At 49.8% G+C, this 20,659-nt stretch overlaps 1 long non-coding RNA gene across 6 annotated transcripts in view; it reads left to right on the plus strand.

Annotated features, from left to right (window-relative positions):
- The window catches only part of LOC308581691, a 30,093-nt gene that overhangs the window by 2,158 nt on the left and 7,276 nt on the right, over nucleotides 1–20,659 (plus strand). For 4 of the 6 annotated variants that reach the window (XR_014005167.1, XR_014005168.1, XR_014005169.1 and 1 more), the window contains exons 2-4: nucleotides 100–164; nucleotides 6,243–6,364; nucleotides 19,789–20,245. This is a non-coding gene — a long non-coding RNA (uncharacterized lncRNA). Of the gene's footprint in view, nucleotides 1–47; nucleotides 165–6,242; nucleotides 6,365–19,788; nucleotides 20,246–20,659 lie in introns of those variants that run through there. The other 2 variants (XR_014005172.1, XR_014005171.1) reach the window with 2 other exon arrangements.

The following is a 20,659-nucleotide window of genomic DNA, read 5'->3' on the forward strand; positions in this document are numbered from 1 at the left end:
CCGTTTTGGTTTAGAGTTGGATTTGGTTTTGAAACGGTAGAGAGCTAGGTTGATCTCGGAAGGTAGACAAAGGTAACCGTGTGTCCCTCTTTTAAACAGGGAAGTTGCGGAGAGAGGCTCCTGCCACACACCTGGGATCACCACCTGTAAGGAAGGAAGGAACGGTTAGTACCTTACGTGCCTTTTGAAGATGTACTCCAAAGAGTACGCGTTAGATTCCGGCAGACACAGTCCTGTAAAAATTGTCCTCTGAATCACGGGATGGAGGTGGGGGAGGGAAGAGAGGGGAGCGAAGGAGGGTCCTTATTTTGACCATCACAGTCTGTAGCCGCCGCCCCCCTCCCGGTTCAAAAATATTCATTCTTCCACACCGTCCCCAGGCTAACATCAAAACATTTGTTTTTAATGTTCCGCTGTACAAAAAAAATAGTATCTACTTTTCTACAGTTGTCAATAAGCGACGAACTGTAAGAAAAGGGGAAAAGAAGAGAGCCCTTTGGTCTGCGTTTCTTTGTAGTTCAAACTGAGATAAAAGAAAAGAAAACTCGGAGTGACGAGTGCTTTAAAAACAAAAACAAAAAACAGCGATTCGAACGCGTTTTCTCCTGCAAAATAAGCGCAGTCTCCTTTTCCTCCCCCGCCCACCCTCTCGGTTCCACTAACAAACATACTTACAGAGAGAAATTCCAAGCAGACTGAATCTAACTCCAAATGTTTGAAAAGTTTCTTTATGAGGCTGTAAAGGGGGGGAGGGGAGATGATTGTTTGGAAGATGGAAATGCAGAAAAGAGTGAGCGAGGGAGAGGCGAAGGAGAGCGAAGAGAGAGAGGGAGAGGAGGCTTGGATAGAAGCTCTTACTCAGATGGCAAGCTCCACTTATTCTGGCCTTTTTTGTAACATCCCCAAAGCATCCTATGTCAGCTCTGGCGCCAGCTGGACTCAGTTCAGTAGACATGAACTAGGGGCGACGCGCAGGCTAAGAACCAGCCAATCAGCAGCCAGGCGCTCAGCCGAGCCTTGCGATTGGCCCCGGGAAATCCACATTCCCCTCATTTACTCCAAACAGCTAAAAAGCGCTGAACCCGCCAAAGACTCCCTCCCCCCCCCACCCCACGCGCCATTCCACTCCTCCATTGCTTTTTAGACTTTTGCTGCCCCCCACCTCTCCCATAACTTCTCGCTTCGCCCCATTCCAGCTTTCCCATTATTAAGCAAGCTCCTTATCTCTCAGAGATCGTGCTTTCTTCTTGTTGCAAAGTGTATACTTTACTCAGCGTAAAGCATGCTCCTTACCTAGGATTTGGGAATCTACACGGCACTAAATAACTTAAGGAGAAAGTGGGGGGGGGGAGAGAGAAGTACTTAAAAGCAGAGTAGGCAGGGACATGGGGTCACGAAATATGGTCAGCTTTAGGAAACCCACACCCTATTTCTCAAGGCCCACAGTCCGGTTCCCCATCATTTTAAAACAAGGGCAACAATTGCCTGCCTTTGTTTTGTTTTGTTCAAGCTGATTCAGTTGTAATTAGAGTAGTGTTAGGTGGGTTGGATCCTAGGCACATGCAGAGTAAACCAGAAGTACCTCAAATAAAACTGAAGTGGCTATTAATGTACCAGAGAATTCGAATCCAAACGTATTTAAAACCGGCAAGGATTTTATTTCTAACTACATGCCTTATTTCTTTCCGCTGTAGTTCAGTGTTTTGGTTCTATTATTACATAATTGTTATTTCACCATAACTTTAGTGCTCAGTCCATTCACTTCACAGTAGATCAGCCCCCTAAGCTGATTTAACTTCTTAGCAGTAAGTACATTCAGGATCCTAGTCGATGTGGCATTTTTCTCAGGCAGCTTGTTTTGTTCACCATTTAATAAATGAACAAAACCAATACCCAACTTGCATTTTTTTATATAAAAAAACCCCAGAAATACATTTTCCAAGTCACACTTTTAACATCAGTTTAAAATCTTCGTTTAAAATAGTAAATAATTTTAGTAGAAGTGAATTAATTATATTAATACTCCACGGGCATGGCAATTTGGAAATAATTCTGGGTAGAAGTATAATTTAGTGATCATATAGCTGCCAGATCATTACAATAGCCTCCTACCCCTCTGGATTTTCTTAAATCTGATATTTAGGTTAAAGCAAGAATACAAAAGCACTGGTTTTGCATGGAAGTCATGAGTCTTCCTAGGTAATCGCCTGAAAAATCCCATCCAAACCAAGGTCATATTTAGAACCCTTGGTGTCCAATATAACTATTGGACATTTACAATTCCAGGAAAATCTAGGCAAACCACATAGGTTATTGTATACTCTTTTCATTCCTTATGGGGCATTGAAACGATGTAGCAGGACCAGCTCTCAATCATGTTCAAAATATTGATATGCTTTTAACTCTCTGAATCTAAAGCATGACTATGCTACTGCTTGGGCTTTCAAAAACTTTTTAATAAACCGCTTTCTGTTAGTTTGAAGCCCCCGAAGCTTTCGAGCCTGCTGCTTGAAACAGCTCCTGCCACAGGCGAGGTGGGTGGCTGGAGAGAACTAGCCGCTTGCTCAGCAACTCTCCCTCCCCATTTAAAACCCAGCAAAAAATAAAAATTGAAAAGGAAAATTATCCAATCACCCTCAGAAAACATTGGTGGCAGACTGAAAGAACGCCCCCTCACAAGCAAAAACATTTCTAAAAGGAAAGAAACCATCCAAATCAAGCCCACAATTTAGAAGACAAACTATTCAGTGGATACATTCTTCCGTCCACCATTCCGCATTAATAAAAGCAGCAGCAGCAACATTTCAAGGGACTTTGCTTTTGCACACGAGTTCTACGAGCGCTAGCTGCCTTCCCTTTCCTCAGATTAAGTGCGTTGTTGTTGTTGCCCATCGCCAGCATAACTAACCTTAAGAGTTTTAATATTCGCAATTTTTGCTAAAGACGCTGCTGCTCTTGTGGCTCGTTTCTTCCTGCTCCGGATCAGAACTCTAAATCTTTCTTTCAAATCCAGCACATAGAGAGGCTAATAAAACCTCTCCTCTCCCCTGCCACTATTTTAAATGTTGCCTTTTCTGCGGCGGTTTAATTGGGGACGAAGTGTGGGGTTGTTCCTGGATCCTTCCTAGCAGCGAAGGGCGCCCGACTGCCCAGGAGAGACTCCCCCGGATCTTTTACTCGAAATCGGATTCCGCCTCCCTCCGTGCCTCGTTGTAACGAGGGTGAAAGTTGTGAATTCTTCGCCCTTAAGTCGTTTCTCTCGGCTCCTTCTTCCTTGAGCGAGCTGCGTGTCTCTTGTTTCTAGAAAACTCTAAATGCCATGGACGGCGTATAGATAAGAGAGATATTCTTGCGGATTTCTGTCCTCCGAGCAGAATACTCTTAAATATAGTCATGCCTTTTGTGCGGTAAAAGTTTTGATCTCCCTATATCTCTTTTCGGGAGTAAGGCTATTTTCATAATAAGGTATATTTTTTTAAAAATGCTTACTTTATAAATACTACCTACCCCTTTCCCTCTGCCACCCTGCTTTTGAAGAGATATTTCCCCACCCCTCGCCGGATTTGAGACTCGCTCCCCAGCTTGTTTTAACTTGATGGACAGGTAAATGCCCCGTTGTTGCGGTGACGCGCGCGCACGCCTTAGCATCGGTTCACTTGTGTCATTTGAGGCAGGCACCTGTGTCTCTGATCTGGGGGAGACACACACAACACACCAGAGAATGACCTGGCTGGTTGGAGGAAAACAAGCCAGCCCTGTGCAATTGCTGTAACTAGCCAAGCCAGGTGAAGAAATAAATGGAGGCGTTAGATTAGAAACACACTCACCAACTTTGTCTCCTCGAGTTCGCTACTCCACCAGGAGCCCGCCCCAGACCCCTCTTGCTGCTCTTGCAGGTAAAGAAGGAGGTTTATAGACAAGTGACGTCTCTCCAAATATTTGATCTGCGGGCGGGGGTGCAGATGACGGCATCGAAGATAGGGTGGGAACACCACACACACACTCTCAGGGGTTTACCGCCCCCACGAATGCAGTCCCGACTCTCCCCCTACCCCGCTTCAGTTTGGTGCAGCGTGCCTACTCGGAAGTAAGCCCTCCCGACTCTGCTACGCGCATTCTCGGCCTGCATTTCCTCCGAGAGCCTGAAGCCGAAGCGACCCTGGGCTGTAGTTGCCGCCTGTGATTTCTGGCTCTTCGTTGCGCATTGCACAATCAGGCCAGGATCGCCGTCGGATTTAACCGACCAGATAAAGGAAGTTCTGAAAGCCAAGCTCACCCCCTTCCCTCCGCCCTCCGGACACCCCCCCCCTAATACTATATTGCTGCCCTGGGTGATCCTTTCCCCGACCCCCCCCCCCCGGTATGGATCGGGCGCACGCGACCAGATACAAACTAGAGCGGCCAGGAGAGATGGCGACTCCGGTTGCAGGGCAGGCAAGCGCCGCGTCTTAAACTTTCCTAAACTCCTGGCCAACCGCTGCGTCAAGGGCCAGGCTTGCTAAGCAGCCACCCTTCCTGCCCTTTTGCTCAACACCCAAGCGGTCTGCTTTCGCTCTGGTGGATTCTCGCATTGTTACTTACGCTTTCCTTCGACCTTCTTCCTTATTCGTTCCTCTGCACAGCCGCCCAGGACTACCAAGGCGCTTGCACGGATGCTAAGAGACCTCACCAATCCTCAACTCCTGACCTAGACCCAGCCCTTTCTGCAGAATGGGGGTGGGGAAGGATGGGAGACACGACGCGCTCCGGTAATTTAGCCATCAATTCTCTTCCTATTAGGACGGAAGGTACAGCAGCCTGTCCAGCCTGCATCAGTTCAGGAACAGCAGAGGCGTCATTTTCCTTCTCAGTTTTAAGGCGCAGTTAATGAGAAACTTTTCTACAAAGTCGAGGCACTTTCATCTCTGGGTCTTTAATAACGCGCACGCACACAAACGCGCAGGCTGACAATGCAACCCGCGAATGGGCATCCCGCCTCTTCTTTCCAGTCTCCTCAAACGATTATTCACCTCTAATGTCACTTTTTGAGGGGTGGAGGTTGGGCATGGGGGGAAAGAAGTATTTCTCAAAGGCACCCAAAGACACTTCATTTATTTTTCTCTTTAGGCCCTTGCGTACTTTTTACCTTAGTCACGTAATACAGGTCAGCCCCCTTGGATGGATACATTTAGGACAAATTTGGTCCTAAATTCCCTTCAGATTCTTAGGTGAGAGAGGTTAGTGTCCACAATCTTAAAGCATGTTTACGCAGAGCCCACTGTGTTATCCTAAGTTCACGGGATCGCAGCCTTGGTCGTAAAAAGGAAACCTTATAAACCCGTCTCGAAACGCCGTTTTGTTACCACCACCACCCGCCCCAAACGCTGCTAAATCTATCTTATAGTATTCGGAAGGGATGGAAATAAAAGCAACCCCCTCTGACTAATGTTCCCCGTCAACAAGGCAAGGCTGGTTTATTTCAAACGCCCAGAAGATCTTCCTTCCTTTGACACCCTGAGCTGTTCAGCTGTCACTGGGCATTAGCCCCTCTTGGAAACGACAAGCCCCCAAGGTAGAGTTGGGGGAAGAAACTCCCCCTCTCCCACAAGGGGCTCTGTGTCCCTGCAAAGAGTTAGAGAAGTCGGCGGGAGAATGGAGCCAGTTACAAGCCCTTGCTAAGGACACCACCAAGGTTGAAGGAGCCTCTCCAGGTGTTCAGCAGCATGGGCTCTTCCGCCGCTGGTGGGGAGCGTCTCTTCCTCCAGGTGGACCCTTGCCTTTCAAGCCCCTGTTCTAAGGCTATAGGAACAAGTCAACAGGACTTTTCATTCATGGCGTTAATTCAGTCATCACATTTTGAAGGTTCTGTCTCCAGCTACCTGCACCTTAGGAAAACTTTAGCCAAGAAGAACTTAAGATATGGGAGTTTTCCTTTCTTTTAAAGTACCTGGTTGTGAGGGCAGGGTGGCTGTTTGTTTGATTAACTAAGGTAATGGAACCAGATGTCCCTGTTCTCCCCTTCCACAAGGTATAATACTGTCTCCAGTATATATATATATATATATATATATATACACACAAACAGAGAGAGAATTTTAAAAATAAAAATAAAATCATGCCATTTAATGGAAGAATGGATGCAATCAACCAAATGTGAGTCAGAGGGAAGGAAAGACATTCTTTCCAGTTCCAAAAGTGAAATTTACTGGGATGGAAAATATAGGAGTGCCTCTGTGACTGACCCAGGTGCTATTATGTTCCAGGTGTTTGTTGTTGTTTTGCTTCTCCTGACACTTCCCGGGATCCAGGCCACAGAACAGAATAGATGATGGCACTTCAGTTGGCTGAGCATCCTGGAGGAATTGTGATCCACTTGTAAAGCCAGGTAGTGTAAGCATGGACAGGAGGGCATCGTTTGTGTGTGTCATTGTTGCTTGTGAAGGATCCCTATTTATAATGTGCAAGCAGTGTGGGTGAAACAGGAAGACAAATAAGAAAGTTCCCCAAAGTTTCAAGTGATAACATACCTATTTAGTTTGCTAACAAAAAAGTGCAAGCTTCAGAGCTGCGCAGAACCCCCACCCACCCACATTGTTTTCTTTCAAAAGGTTCTGTAAAACTGGAAAAGGTGCTGCGCTGCATACATGCTTGATGCAATCAAAAATGCCACCTGAACCACATCTGCCTTGTATAGGACCAGAATTCTAAATACACTTTTAGGTGCTCTTGAAAAAGTAGTGAAGGTAGCTTTGTTGGCCCATAATCTAAATTCCATATTAGGGCAATGCCCTTACTAGGCCAACCAAAATGCTACACAAAACAATAAGCAAGCTTTGGGGTGCTTCAGAACCCTTCATCAGGCTAAATGGCAAGAGTTCTGGGGGACAAGAAAGTCTGCACCTTGTTTTGTGACTTCTGGTTAGCCTAATAAAGGGATTGCCCTAATAGGGATTTTTTGGAATTGGTGTTGGCACCAACTTATAAGACAATACTGCCACGTACAAACACATTCCAGCCCAAGGAACTATATACCTTATGCGCTGTGTGAGGAGAGGGAGGATATAAAAAATAATGAGCAGACTGTCATTCCTAGAGTGCTGGAGATATAAATTGAATTTCCAGCGTCAAAGCAAGACTTTGGTGTGTGCGCGATCAAATTGCATCATCGCTCTTCGTGGGTTGTTGGCGGGTGCAAATGACAGCACAGAGCGTGGATACCTGTTAGGGTGGGTTAGGGAGAAAGAGGCGCGCTTGCAGCATCCTAGCTGCGGGGACAGGCGAAGAAGGCTAGGCTGCAAGGGGAGCGAAATGGCACGGAGGTCAGATGCAGCACCCTCGGTGGGGATCTGGGTGGGTGGGTGGCTTCTCTGCCTCCTCTCCTTGCTCCCCCGCCCCATATGAAGGGGGGGGGGAGGCCAGGCCACTTTCCTGAAGGGCGGGGGAGGGGAAGATTGACAGCCCGTAATTGGGCCAGAGGAGGCTCCTTCTCCCCAGCCAGGCGGGCCGTCGCCGAGACGCCGGGGTTCTGACGTCACCCGCCACGGCCAAATTCGCCAGGAAATGAACTTTTTAATAATATACCCCAAAGGGGGTGGGCAGAGCCCACCCTGCTCAGCCCCTCGTTGCCCCCCTCCAAGCCTCCGCGGGCTCTCCGGGGAGCTGGAGGCACCCTCCTGCGCCCCTCTCCTTCTCTCCCCCCGGCCCTCGCCTCCCTGTCACCTTCCGAGCCAGACAAAACAATTCCAGATTCCCAAACAAGGCGGGCGGGAAGGCGCAGCCCAGAGCCCTCTCTCCCCCTCTCTCCTTCTCCCTGCTGCCCCCTCTTTGCGTCGGCTCCGGCGGGGATCCCATCCCAGCCCGTGGGCCCTGGAGGTTAGGACGATGCTCCCTTGCAATGCCCTTTTTTCCGCCCTCCAGCTTGTGCTGCTTCTCTCGCTCGTTTGGTCTTTGTTTTCTCCCGGATGCCTTCCCGGAGTCCTCGGCTTCCTCTTCAGCTTAGTTGCGAGGAGAGAGACGGAGAGAGAGACCCCCAGCACACCCTCTTCCAAAGCAGGAGGGGAGCCATGGCGATCCGGGTAAGAAAGAGGAGAAGTGGGGGCAGCCGGCCCGGGCAGCACGGCTCCTCCCGCTCTGCTCCTGGGGCCGGAGGGTGGGCTGAGATGGTGGGCTTGTCAGGGAGCCAAGGCCGATCGACCCACCCACTGCCTTTGCCATTCTCCCCAGCACGCACCGCGAGCAGACCCTGGCCCAGCGAGACGTGAGCTCTGGGAGGCGCCCCTTGTCCTTCAGGCTCAGTGTGCGCCCGGAGAGACGAGAGGTGACCGGGGCAAGCAGCCCATCTCTACCAGGAGTGTGCGCCACGATCAGGCCGGTCCCAGATGCTGCCGGCCTTTTCAGATCTTCAACCCGCTTCATTTTTGTTTGCGTGGTTTTGTTTTCAAGAGAAGCCGCTGTTTCTCACCAAAACCTAAAGCCTTTCCTACACGCACACAATGCGTAATCTAAACAATACAGCAGCAACCAGGAAGCGCGGGTTCTCCTCTCTCTCCTGCCGGACGTTTTCCTTCCCCAGGTAAAAATTCTGGGGAGGGAGGAGAAGCAGCAGCAGCGAGAGATCCCTCCAAGCACAGAAGCAGCCCTGGAACGCGGAGGGGACCTTCCCAAATCAAAGGAAGGTCAAGGGGTCGTGGGGGGTTCAGTGTCAAGCCAGCGCTAGAAAATATGATATTCCCCCAATATCGCGTTGTGAAGGGCTTCCGGCTCCACCAGGACTGGCAGCCGGGAGGGTGGGAGCGAGGGAGAGACCAGCTTGCTCCCCCCCTCGTTCATGATCTGAACCTTTTCTCCTGTTCTAATATTAGCTTTGCCTTTACCACAAAACGATATTTTAAAGTGACATGCAACATGCAGAATTATTTCACTCCCCAGCCCCAGTGACAAGAGACGGAAAGAAAAGCTTCGATTTTGTTACTCGGGAATAAAGTTGGACACATTTTGATTTACCTGAGAGCCTTCCCCGCCCCGCCTCCGCCTGCCCTGTCGAGATTTCAGAGGGGTGTTGGGATGTGTGTGTGTAGCTGGGGCATGTTTTTAATTAATAAATGAGCAAACATTTTACAAATTTCCAAATTACCAAAATCCCAGAGGCCAAATCGAGACCCTCCACTGAGGCATTGTGGGATAAAAAGGTAATTTCATTGTTTTCTCGCGTAGATGCGCTCCTGTACCTCTCTGAAATGCTGGCATAAATGCGTGCATAATGATGCGCTGTGCGTTCAAACCACCGTTTTAAATATTGCCCTTTCCCGCACTCAGCAAAGCTGCGGGTGTTTCCCCCTTTTTTCCGAGGGGGGTGTTAAAGGAAGCTGTTTGTTTTAGACAGGTGATAAAATCGCAGTTAACGAGCTGATAATTCGCCTTGTTTGTTTTAAAAGACAAATTGTAAAGATTAATCAAGCTGCTTGATTTATGGCGAGCGAGAGACCCTAAGGCTGCCCAGGAAACTCCCCTGAAGCCCCGCGTGTCAGGTTACCCTGCAGCCGGCTCCTGCCACTTCCCCACCGCGAGAGAGCCAGCCGGCCCACCGCCCGCGCCGAGGGAGCCTCGCCCCGCCGCGCATCCTTCGCAGGCCGAAAAGCGCGCAAAAACTCTCGTTCAAAAACAGCGACGCGGCAACATTCCCAGCGGCCGCGTTCCTCCTCTCCAGCTCCCCGTTACCTTCTTTCATGGCTTTTGCACAAAAGGCAACTTGCCTCCCCTTTCTCCTCAGATCCTCTGCATTATTATTAGTGCCTGCCACTAGCATGGCTAAATTTGGGATTTTAGGAATGGCTTTTGTTTTGTGCTTTTGCCTTGCGCCTCGTCTCTTTTCCCTGCTTCGGCTTGTGGGGTTGTTCCTGGATCCTTGCTAGCAGCGAAGGGAGCAAGGGCGCCCGACTGCCCAGGAGAGACTCCCCCGGATCATTTACTGGAGATCGGATTCCGCCTCCCTCCGTGCCTCGTTGTAACGAGGGTGAAAGCTGTGAATTCTTCTCCCTTAACTCGTTTCTCTCGGCTCCTTCTTCCTTGAGCGAGCAGCGCGTCTCCAGTTTCTTTAAAAAAAAAGCAAAAGCAAAAAAGCAGCCCTCTCCGCTGGCTAGCAACTCTATCTGCGCTTTCTGAGGTCGCGTTGCTATTAAATGCATCGCTGCAGCCGACTACTCCGAGTAAGGAAACGAAGGAGAGCAAGGTATGCGCGCGTGCGTGTGTGTGTGTGTGAGCGTGTGTTGGGGCCTCTTATTTAATTAATTCACGCATCGGAACATCAACTAACCCGCACAAGGACCACGGGTGCAGCAGCTTAACTAATTTTCTGGGGCTGAGATTCAGCCCGCTTCACACGGCTGGTTAAACAACTATTCTGTCAATTTTATTAAAGTCCTCTCTGGAGAGAATCTGCTTGAATGGGCAGCGGGCTGCGGCGGCACTGCAGCAGCCAGCCGGCTCCAATCCCTGACAAATCTCTGCGTGGGCCGAAGAAGCAGCCTGCGCCGTCTCTCCCCGAGCCTCCCATCAGGATTTCGGGGGGCGATCGGTTGTTTGGTGGACTCTATGCGGGGAACGCCAGATTCCGAAAGGGAAGACAATTTTAAGACACCCCGCGTTGTTACAGATGCACGTAATGGGATGCATTTTATACAACAGCAGCAGGTTCGAGACAGGCAGAGGGAACGCGGGTGGTTATATTTCGTCCCAGGAAAAGGTTGGCAGCTGCCTCCTACCAATGAACAGGGAGGTATTAATCGAGTCAATGTATATAATTCGAGGACAGAGATCGCTCGGGCAAACTCGCTTCTTTCCCTTTTTTGTTTTGGTTCCCTTTTGTTTTTAAGTTGCAGAAGTTTTGGTCTAGGTAAATTCTTCCCTGGGATTAAAAACAACAACCCGCCTCCTTTTTAATATACTATAAATGCATTTCCGGTTAGGGAATGATGTACTGCTATAGATGCACATCTGCTCCCTATCCCTCGCATTCAATTTTGCTTTTGACGGGAGATTCCCCAGATTTTACTCCGTGGTTTTATCTGAATGGACATGCGATGCCATCTCGCTGAGATGACTCCCACCATGTTTGCACTCGCAACGCACACGCGCGCACTCAAAAGCAGCTGTTAATTGTGTCTTTCAAGGTAGGCAGGCACCTGTGCCAGTGATAAGAGCAGGGGGAGACCCCCATTGTGAACAGATATAACAAAGACTGTTTATTTACACGCGCTGCTCGTTTTCTCCCTCTCTCTCTCCTCACCCCAGACTGGGTCTCCACCCCTTCCTAATTTATCTTAGTTTAAGAGACTTTAAAAAAAGGAAATAATAGGAAGGGAGCCATTCCTATAGTCACCACGAGCTCTGACCCCAGAGAGCATTTGCCTGTGCTGGATATTCACCAACAGCAGTTTCCTCCACGTCCACAATCGCCTCTAAATTCGCTGCTGCTTCTCTCCAGGACACTACGTGTCACTCCGTGGCTCCTCCTGACCCCAAACACTCCCCAACTTTTGCCACACAAGCTGACCGGGTCTTCTCTCCAGCTCCGACACTTTCGAGTCTGATTTCATTCCAGTTATTTGCACCTCGCTGCAAATAAAAACAAGCGACCTCTCCTAACGCTCCCGCGCGCCCTTTACGCAGAAGGCGGCTCACAGCACCCAAGGGTGCTGCCGCCACGTTTCTCCCTCGTAGCGGGAAACCCGAGCTGAGACCTGCCTCGCTTCTGCTGCCTTAGGATCTTCTACACGACGGGGCGGGTCACCCTTTGAACCGCCGTCTCTTTTGTGTGGAGATCCGTACGGATCTCGACGGCAAACTCCGCAGGCGGCAGCGCTCCGCTCTCGCTGCCTTTTACGCACACGCCAAACTCGCCCTTTCCAGCCGCAACAGTCACCATTTCTCCCTCCCTCCCTGCCTGTATGTAACCAAGTCACCAGAGCAAAGTGGTACCGAGAGAAAGAGAGAGGGAGGGAGCAGCCAATATATATAACCCCTAATGAAAAGGCGGCTCCACATCCAGGGCAGCGGGCAGCGCTGGAGAAAGGAACGGGCTTCCTCGGGCCGCCGAAGCAAAAAAAAAGGGAAATCTAGAGCTACTCACCCAGCAGTGGCGAGCAAGGGTGGTCTCCCCGGACGCCGCATCCCAGACAGCTCCTCAGTGCCAGCAGGGGGTTGAAGGGAAAGATATTGGTGGCGGCCGGGAGGGGGCGGAGGAGCCGCGGGAGGGAGGGAGGAGGGGCAGCAGCCAGGAGCAACGCTGGTCTGGGGGGGGGGAGGGGGAGCCGCAGGCTGAGCCGACGGCCAGGCGGAGGCTGCAGCAGCCCCAGCCCCGCTCAGCGCTCCAACAAGCCGGCCAAGGCAGGTACAGAAATAGAAGCACGTACAAGTGGCGTCAGACTCTCTCTCTCTCTCTCTCTCTGTCTGTCTGTCTGTCTGTCTGTCTCTCACACACACGCACCACACACCCCGCTCTCTCGTCTTCCGGGTTAGCCGTCCAGGCAGGCAGGCACCCCAGCGTTAGTCGTGCGCTGCAGCTGCAGGTAGCGAGAGAGCCAAAGAGCCACTCGCCTCTCCAAAGGTCTCTGCTGCAAAGGACTAGCGCGGAAGGGGGGGGGGCTGTAGATAAAGGGCGGGCTGCTTTAGAGCGGGGAGGGGGGACACACGCTGCACACCCCGTAGGATTTTTGTTTCGTTTTGTTTCCCCATCAATGCATTCCAGACTTTGTCTCCTCCCCCCTCCCTGTTCAGTTTTGTTCAGCCCAATCCTCTTGTACGTCTTCTCGGAAGTAAATGCCTCCGAGCGGAGCAGCTTGGGCGGGATGGCAGCAGCCAGGAAGGGCCCCCCGCCCTCGCGAGTGTTTACTCGGGAGTAAGCCTCGCTGCGCCCAGTGACATAGAGCGTCGGTTTGCAGTTGGAGGCGGGGGGGGGGGCAAGGCATGGGCAGTCCTCTCCTCGAGGGCTGGATCCGGGAATGTCCAGCACCATCTCTCTCTCTCTCTCCCTCCCTCCGATTGCTGGCTCTTTGTTTCGTTGAGCCATCACGGGCTCATATTCGGACTTGGCCGTAGAGACTGACTGAAAACGGAGGGGGAAGTTCCGAAAGCAAACTCGGGGCCTCTTTCCCAGCCCAGATGCTGCCCCCCCGACCACACACCTCAGCCTCTCGTGAGCCATATAGGTGGGGATCAGGCGCGCACATCTAGCTCCGGGTTGGGGTTTTTGAGAATGGCAAGGAGTGAATCTGACTTGCAGGAAAAAGCCAGCAGCGCCCAGCTGGGGCCAGAGAGCTCTCATGTCTGTCTATGGAGCCACCCAAAATTCCTCACTAGCCCCATTTCCGAGGGCAACCCGCTTCCTGCAGGCAGGGTCCCTGCTTCCTCACCCCCTTTCATGGGCTTTAGTGGGGCTTTATGTTGTTTTTTAAACGATTATTCATTTTATTCTGTCCTCCCTTTTGTTTCTCTTCAAATAGGGCCAATGATACCAGTGCTTTTGAATGGGTGCTAACGGGGTTGTACAATTAAACTATCAACCACTTAACTACGAGGTCCGGTTAAGCTTCGTTAAAAACGACAACATATACATATACATATACATATACATATACATATACATACACATATACATATACATATACATATACATATACATATACATACGTGTATGTATGTATGTATATGTTGTGAAAGCCTCCTGCATTTCCAAGTCCTCGTTGCCTCCCACCATTTCCTTCAATCTGTTAATTTGTACTGGATATTCTCCCCTTTTTGAGCCTGCTTCTCGTTTCACCTTCCTAGTCTTCTCTCTTTTCCCCTTTCAAATCCTGACCACCAGATGCACCTGACACTCAGCCTGCAAATACATTTTATTAACCTGCAATTTGTCAGCCACTAAGCACCAGCCACCCGCCCCTCTCCCCGCAACCCATCTCCTCTGTCCGCCCCTCTGCCGCTTCGCCAGCTCCCCACTTCATTCCACACCAGTTAGAATCGAAAAATAGTTTTACAAATATCACTTTGCAAAACAAAAACAAAACAAAAAAGAAAAGGCGAGGTTGGCTTGAACTCAGACCCACATACCTGGGGGTTCATAAAGGGTCGTGCAATGCCCCCTTGAAAGGGCTCTTGCAACCTGGGAGGGATCGATGTCCTGAATTAATATTTTTTTAATGCGTGTTGACATCGGTTCAGCGGTGCCCGCCCGCCTTCCTTTCCCACGCAACGCCCCGGACTCGTTTCTCCAAGAGAAAAACGCTTCGGGGTGGAGGCTGTAAAAGAGAGCCAAGCGGGAGACGGAAATTTGGTCCGTTTCAGAAACAGGCCACGAGTGTTTTGCAAAATGGGATCCTGCCATTTTGCAGCACGGAGATGCATCATTTGTCCAGAGGACTATTCATCAAAGTGAATTCATGGATCCTTTGGGGAGCGAGAAATGGGCGGGTCATTTTCTTTTCTTTTCTTCTTTCAAAATGACTTGCTTTAAGATACCGTTGATGGGCCCAGAGACAACCTTTTTGGGTTATATAAAAGATGCAAGAAACAAATGAGCCGGCACAGCCCCCGCGCGTGATACTGGGAGGTGAGCCGCACTCTTTCAACGGGACTTACTCCCTAGTAGTGTTTAGGACTTGCATCCGTAAATGAGGAAGGGATCCTGCTCCAGTCTGCATACAAATGTTAGTTGCTGCTAAAGGAGAGTCGACGCAGAGTTGCCCTTTATGAGTAATTTGTGGGATGCAGCCAAATTGGTAAGACTTAGAAATGTCAGCTAAGACAGAAAGGAAAATAATAGTAATAATACATTCTGCTCACTGGTGCTTTCATTATTATTATTATTATTATTATTATTATTATTATTATTATTATTATTCTCATCATCATCATCATCGCTATTTGAATCCATACAATTTGAGTCGTTTTTTATCTGCGTTTAGTGCGTTATAGTTAATTTATTTTAAATAGACGTTTTGTCTGTGTAGTCAGCTTGTAAGCGGGTTTTCTTTTTAACTACACTTGAGAGGAAAGTTGTTATTTTAATATTTATTTATGTAAAAGATGTATACGCTAATTATTTGGCTAGCCACACATACGCACGTGTGATGCCTGGAGTCTCACATCCGTCTCATAGGAAATGGCTATTTACAGACACAGAGACACACAAACACACCCTCAGCCTTACGATTGGTATATAGGTTACTCTCCGCTTAGCTTCTTCTCGTCTTGCGGACCTAACCTGCTCCCACCACAGCCTTCCCCTCTCCCTGCTGAAATCATCTCCTGTAATGCGCTGGCGGGGGATTCGCCGCGACTTCGAATCACGACAACGGAGGAAGGTGAGGGTAGTGTGCAAAAGAAAGAGGAGGAGGAAGGGTCGGTGAGAGAAGAAAGAATTATTTTTAAAGCTGACCCCAGCAGAAAAAATAAAAAGAAACAAAAAAGGGGGGATGGGGGATGGGGGGGATCGGGAAGAGGCTGGTCGCCTAGAGTTGGATAGTTCTAAAACATGCAAAGCTGTGCAAATCTTCTGCACGGGACCGGGACTGAGAAAGCTCCCTGGGCAAGCAGGTGCAGAAAGACCAGAAACAGGAGAGGGTGGGGGGAAATCCTCGGAACTGCGGGGGTTTCCAGGGAAGAAGAAAAAAACCCCAACCCCCCTTCAAAAGAACCCCGTCCTCTTAAAACACGCACACAAATCTCAGAACAATAGGTTGGGGAAAGTGTGCCCGCGCGCGTGTGATTGTGGAGGAGGGAGGGAAGAGATGAAACAGGGCAGGGGGTATTTTTTTTTTTAACTTTCTTTTTCCCCTCCACTTCTCTCTTTGCTGATTTTTTCTCTCTCCTCCCCCTCCCCAAGTGGGAAGGTCGAGTTTGTGTGTGTGTGTGTGTTTTTTTTATAATGCACAAACATACACGGCCTCATAAGATTGGTTTCTGAAAGGACTCATCGCCCTGCGATGCCTTCTGGCTGTTTTCTGTTCTTTGGCCCGTGACAAATAAAATAGAATAAAACAAATCCTTGCGCATCTCTCCCATCGGAGGGGTGGCTCCGTGGGCTGAGAAGAGCGTGTTTTGGTTTCCAGAACTCCCTAGTAAAAATTTCTTGTGTAACTATAAAGAAAGAGGATCTTTTTTTCTCCCCTTCCTGTTAGAAGGGTCTTCAGCCTGTAAAATGCGCTTCGGTTTCTGGACAGAAGTGACATTTTATTTCCCCTATGATTTTAAGACGCTGTTAATTAGAAACTCATTTCAAGCCGCTCCATAAAGCCAAAAGCACTTTCATCTGGGTGTCTTTCATCAGGCACACTTAACAACACTTAACAGCACAAACTTACACGATGGCCGGGAGTCCCAGCCCATAATTCCACCTTCCCTGAATCGTCCTCGTGTCTAAAAATCGCTATTTTTAGCAGAAGAAAATTATTTACTTCTCGCAGGTACCAACAGCAAGTCTGTTTTCTAGAGAGCTCTTAGCCACTTATTTTTCTTTTCTTTTTAATGCAGCACCTTTGTCCCTTATTTAATATAGATTCCATGTACGTATTACACCAACATGCTCACATTTATACAGGTAAGAAAATGTGTCCTATATAAATACATAGAGAGAGGTTCCTGCATGTAGCCCGTGCTTTGGTAGCATAACCCAACCTGGCTGATCTGCCCTCCCCCCACCCCCGACATCCCAAACCACGTCTGATTAAAAACCCCTTTTAAAATCACAGCCCCAGGACTTGTTTGTTTATTTGTTTTCCGAAAGGGTTAGCAAAAAGCGCGCCACTGAATGCCCCTTTCAGGCAAAGAGAAAAGGCTGGCTTTATTTCGCTTACTCGGCGACAACTCTTTCTCTCGGGCCCCCCGGAGCTGCTTAGTTCGTTGTCACCGGGCATTAGCCCCTCTTGAAAAAGACAAGTCCCCTGGGTGGAGTTGGGGGAAGCCGATGTCCATCTCCGCGCCCCCCACCCCCCCGCGCCCAACAGTGTCCTCTGCTTTCCTCCCAAGTGTGCATGGCAGGAACAAAGAAGCGCGCCCCCCCTTCCCCACCACCCCACACCAGGTGCCTCTCCAGGTGGCCTCGATGGGGGGCATCTCTGCCGCCAGCTGACCCCAAGCCCCTCTCCCTGCGCTGCCCAACTCGGAGTGGGTCAGCCCGGAACCTCTCCGGCATCGCTTAGACCAAGTCAGTGCTGTCTGCACTGGTCGGCAGCGTCTCCCCGGGATTTCAGGCAGGCAGGGAGGCCCTCCTAGCTCCAGGATTCAGCCTGGCACCCTCTGCATGCCAAGCAGGTGTTTCGCTACTGAGATACAGCGCTTCTCCAGTGTTTCATCTCTCTCTCTCTCTCATTTCCTCCTTTTCGTTGCTGGCCTTGGAATCACGCGCTTACCTTTGCTCTCTTCCGAGGTGTTTCCTCTCCGCGCGCTCCTGTAGCTCCTGAACCCCTTTTCTTTCTCCTCCTTGGGATTGTGTGGGTTCCCCACCACCACCCAGTCTCTCTGTCTGTCTGTCTCTCTCTTGCCTTTCACCCCCACACTTTCTCTGCCGTTGGGGTGGGTGGAGGAGAGCAGCTTTAACCGAGGCTCCCTTCCCGAGGAGGACTTGGGCTCCGCAGCTGGCACATCTGGATTCGCTGAGAGAGACAGGCGGGGAGAGCGCGCGCAAAGAGCGACGACGGCGACCACCCTTTCGCCTCTGCCCCGGCGCTCCCCTCGGCGGATCTGAATAAAGAAGGAGCGCCAGGGGGCAAGGAGCGGCTGATGAATGGGCAGGAGGCAAGGCGAGCGAGATCGGTTGCCAGGAATTGGGGTGGGTGTGGGGAGGGGGGGGAGAGAGACAGAGAGAAGTCAGCTCAAAACCTGGCAGCGAATTTCTCTCCTCCTCCGGCTTCCCCCTCCGCTCCTCCTCCCGCGCTCAGAGATGGCACGGCGAGCCCGTGCGCGCGTCCTCTGCGCGCATTTATGTACATAATCAGCCAGCTCGGCCCCTCGCCTTCATTTGCATCATTACAATATCTGTACAAGCGCCTCGCATTGTCTGCGGCTTGCACCTTTTGTTGCCTTCCCTGTCACAGGCGACGCGACTTGACTTTCATATTTCCCAATGAACTGATATTATTCCAGAGACGCGCACCCGCCGCCGTCGCCACATCTCTGCACGCCCCCCCCCAAACCCACTCCGGGGCGCAGGGAGTCGCACAAAAGAAAGTCTCCCCGTCCCAAGGAAGAGGGGCGAGAGGGGGGTCGGAGCTCAAAAGTCGTAGGCCCCGCAAAAAAGCCACCAACATCTCCAGCCCATCACCCGCATTCCAGACCTCTTTTAAAAATTATTCCTATTGATTTAAACCGGGGGTGGGTGCGGGGAGGAGCGGGGTTGCCAAGCTCCCTCCCCGCAGTTCACAGCTCCTTGGTCTTACGTGGGCTGGGGAGAAAAGTCTTCGATTGAACCCTCTCACCTGTTTTATCACGTTGTCTTCTCTCTCTGCTCCCCCCTCCGCCCATCGCCCAAGCTTTTGGTCCTAACTTCTTCTAAACGGGACTTCATAGACCTAGCTGGGAAAGTGTTTGTGTCTAGGTGTGTGAGGGCGCGCCAGGACGCTTGGAAAAGGCAGCGAGAGCCGCCCTTCAGCCATTGTTGCAGGAAGAGGAAAGGAAAGGAAGAAAAGATCTTGAAATTCATAAATTCTTGGCCCATTAGGCTAGTCAGCCGGAACTAATAGGTTGGGAAATGGTTAGAAGTCAAAGACGCCACCGCTTTTAAGGGCTGGCGAAATCGTGAGCTTTTTATTTCCTTGTTTGGCCTACAAATATCTTGGGCTAGCTAGTGATCTTCTTCTGGTTTGTTGGCTTGTTTGTTTGTTTGTTTGTTGTTCCACATTTACTAGCTAACACACACACACACACACACACACACATTCCTCCATCACCTTGCCAGATCGCAGCCAATCAAATAATTTGTTTTGTCCCTTTCGCAAAAAAGGGCACTTCTGTTCTTTGCGTGGCAGAGGATGAGGGTGAAAAAAGCGTATGAGGGATGGACAAAGCAAAAGGAGTGTGAGAGTGTGTGTGTGTGTGTGTGTGTGTGTGTGTGTGTGTGTGTGTGTGTGTGTGTGTGAACAACAACTTGAAGCAGCCATAAGAGAAAGTCAAATGCCCAACAGCCCAGTCCTTCCCTGGCCGTGTTTCTTCGGTGACGACGGTGCGATTGACGACCGGCTGTATAGCTTGTAGTCTTAACTCCCCTTTCTTTCAATGGGGCTTAAGGGACGACGCCTTAGATGTCTCGGGTTTGCGCCTACGGTCTCAAATCCGAGGTCCCCACAAGTTAAAAACCGCCACCACCGCCGCTTAATATTTTTATGCTCATAGTAAGGAACAGGAAAACTTCACATGTATGGTAAAAAAGGTGTGTGTGTGTGTGTGTGTGTGTGTGTGTGTGTGTGTGTAAGAGTTTCAATGGAAAAGAATTATCATCATAATGGTATGTGGGATACACACACACACACACACACACACACACCCCAGAGCAATAGCAAGGAGAAGGGGATGGAATCCTATTTTGCTGGCATTTTCTGTCTGTGTGATATGGTTCAGGAGGGGAAAGGGCCCCTTGATATGCTGCAGATAATTCTTATCAGTCCGAAGCAGCCCATTGCCAAAGTAACTGGTTTAATTACCCTCCTGTATCACTCTTCATTCTAGGAGATGAGATACATAACTAGATTTATTCAAGTATGTTTTAAATCTCCTCCCTCCCTCCCCCCCGCCATGTTTTTTTTTTTTTTTTTTTTGCAGTTCCAGGTACAGTACTGGGAATCTGAGGCATGGAAAGAACAGCAAATGCTTCTCCACTGAACAAACTGGTGTGAAATGGAATCACTTGCAAAGCTTGGGCGGGGAAAGGGTTAAGTCGGACGTGTGTGTTGCCAATTCATAGTGGGACTGGAGCCTGGAGACCTTGCGGGGAGATACAGTGGCTTATGGGGGGTGGGGTGGGTTAATGTGTTGTGGTGTAACAATACCAGTACTAATACCCTGCTGTTATTGATATTCTGCCCCATCGTAATAGTCTGTACTTTCTGAGCGGGATGGAAGTTTATAGGGGTCAGTAAACACACACACACACACACACACACACACACACACACACACACACAACCTTACTCCTCAAAATTCAACAATCGCCCAACTTTCCATGCCGCCCCTGTCTTCCCTCCGCCTGCATTTCATCCCCACCCGCCACGATTCTTCCATGATTCTCTGGGCTGCCCTGGTTAGATTTCCTACTGAAGATGTAGTCTTTCAACTATGAAAAGAAAAAGAGAGAGAAGAAGACGTGGGGTATTGGTAAAGGGAATAGAAAAGAAAACCCCCACCTCTTTCTCCCTCTCCTCGCGCGGTAACCATCTTATTCTACATATGAAAACATGATAAACATTAAGTTGCTTAATGATGATGATGATGATGATGATGATGATGATGATGATGATGATAATGCTGCCAGGTTTTTTATTATTATTATGGGCAGCCCAATATTTTCGAAACTGATTTTTAAAAATGTATTTGTGTAAGTGTGTGTGTGTGTGTGTGTATTCCCAAAGCCTGGAGACTCTGGGCTCAGCAGCTCCCGAGGTTCTCTCCCTTATTATTACTATCCAGGAGTAAT

This window comes from Podarcis bocagei (assembly GCF_964188305.1).
Source record: "Podarcis bocagei genome assembly, chromosome: 2".
NCBI lineage: Eukaryota > Metazoa > Chordata > Lepidosauria > Squamata > Lacertidae > Podarcis > Podarcis bocagei.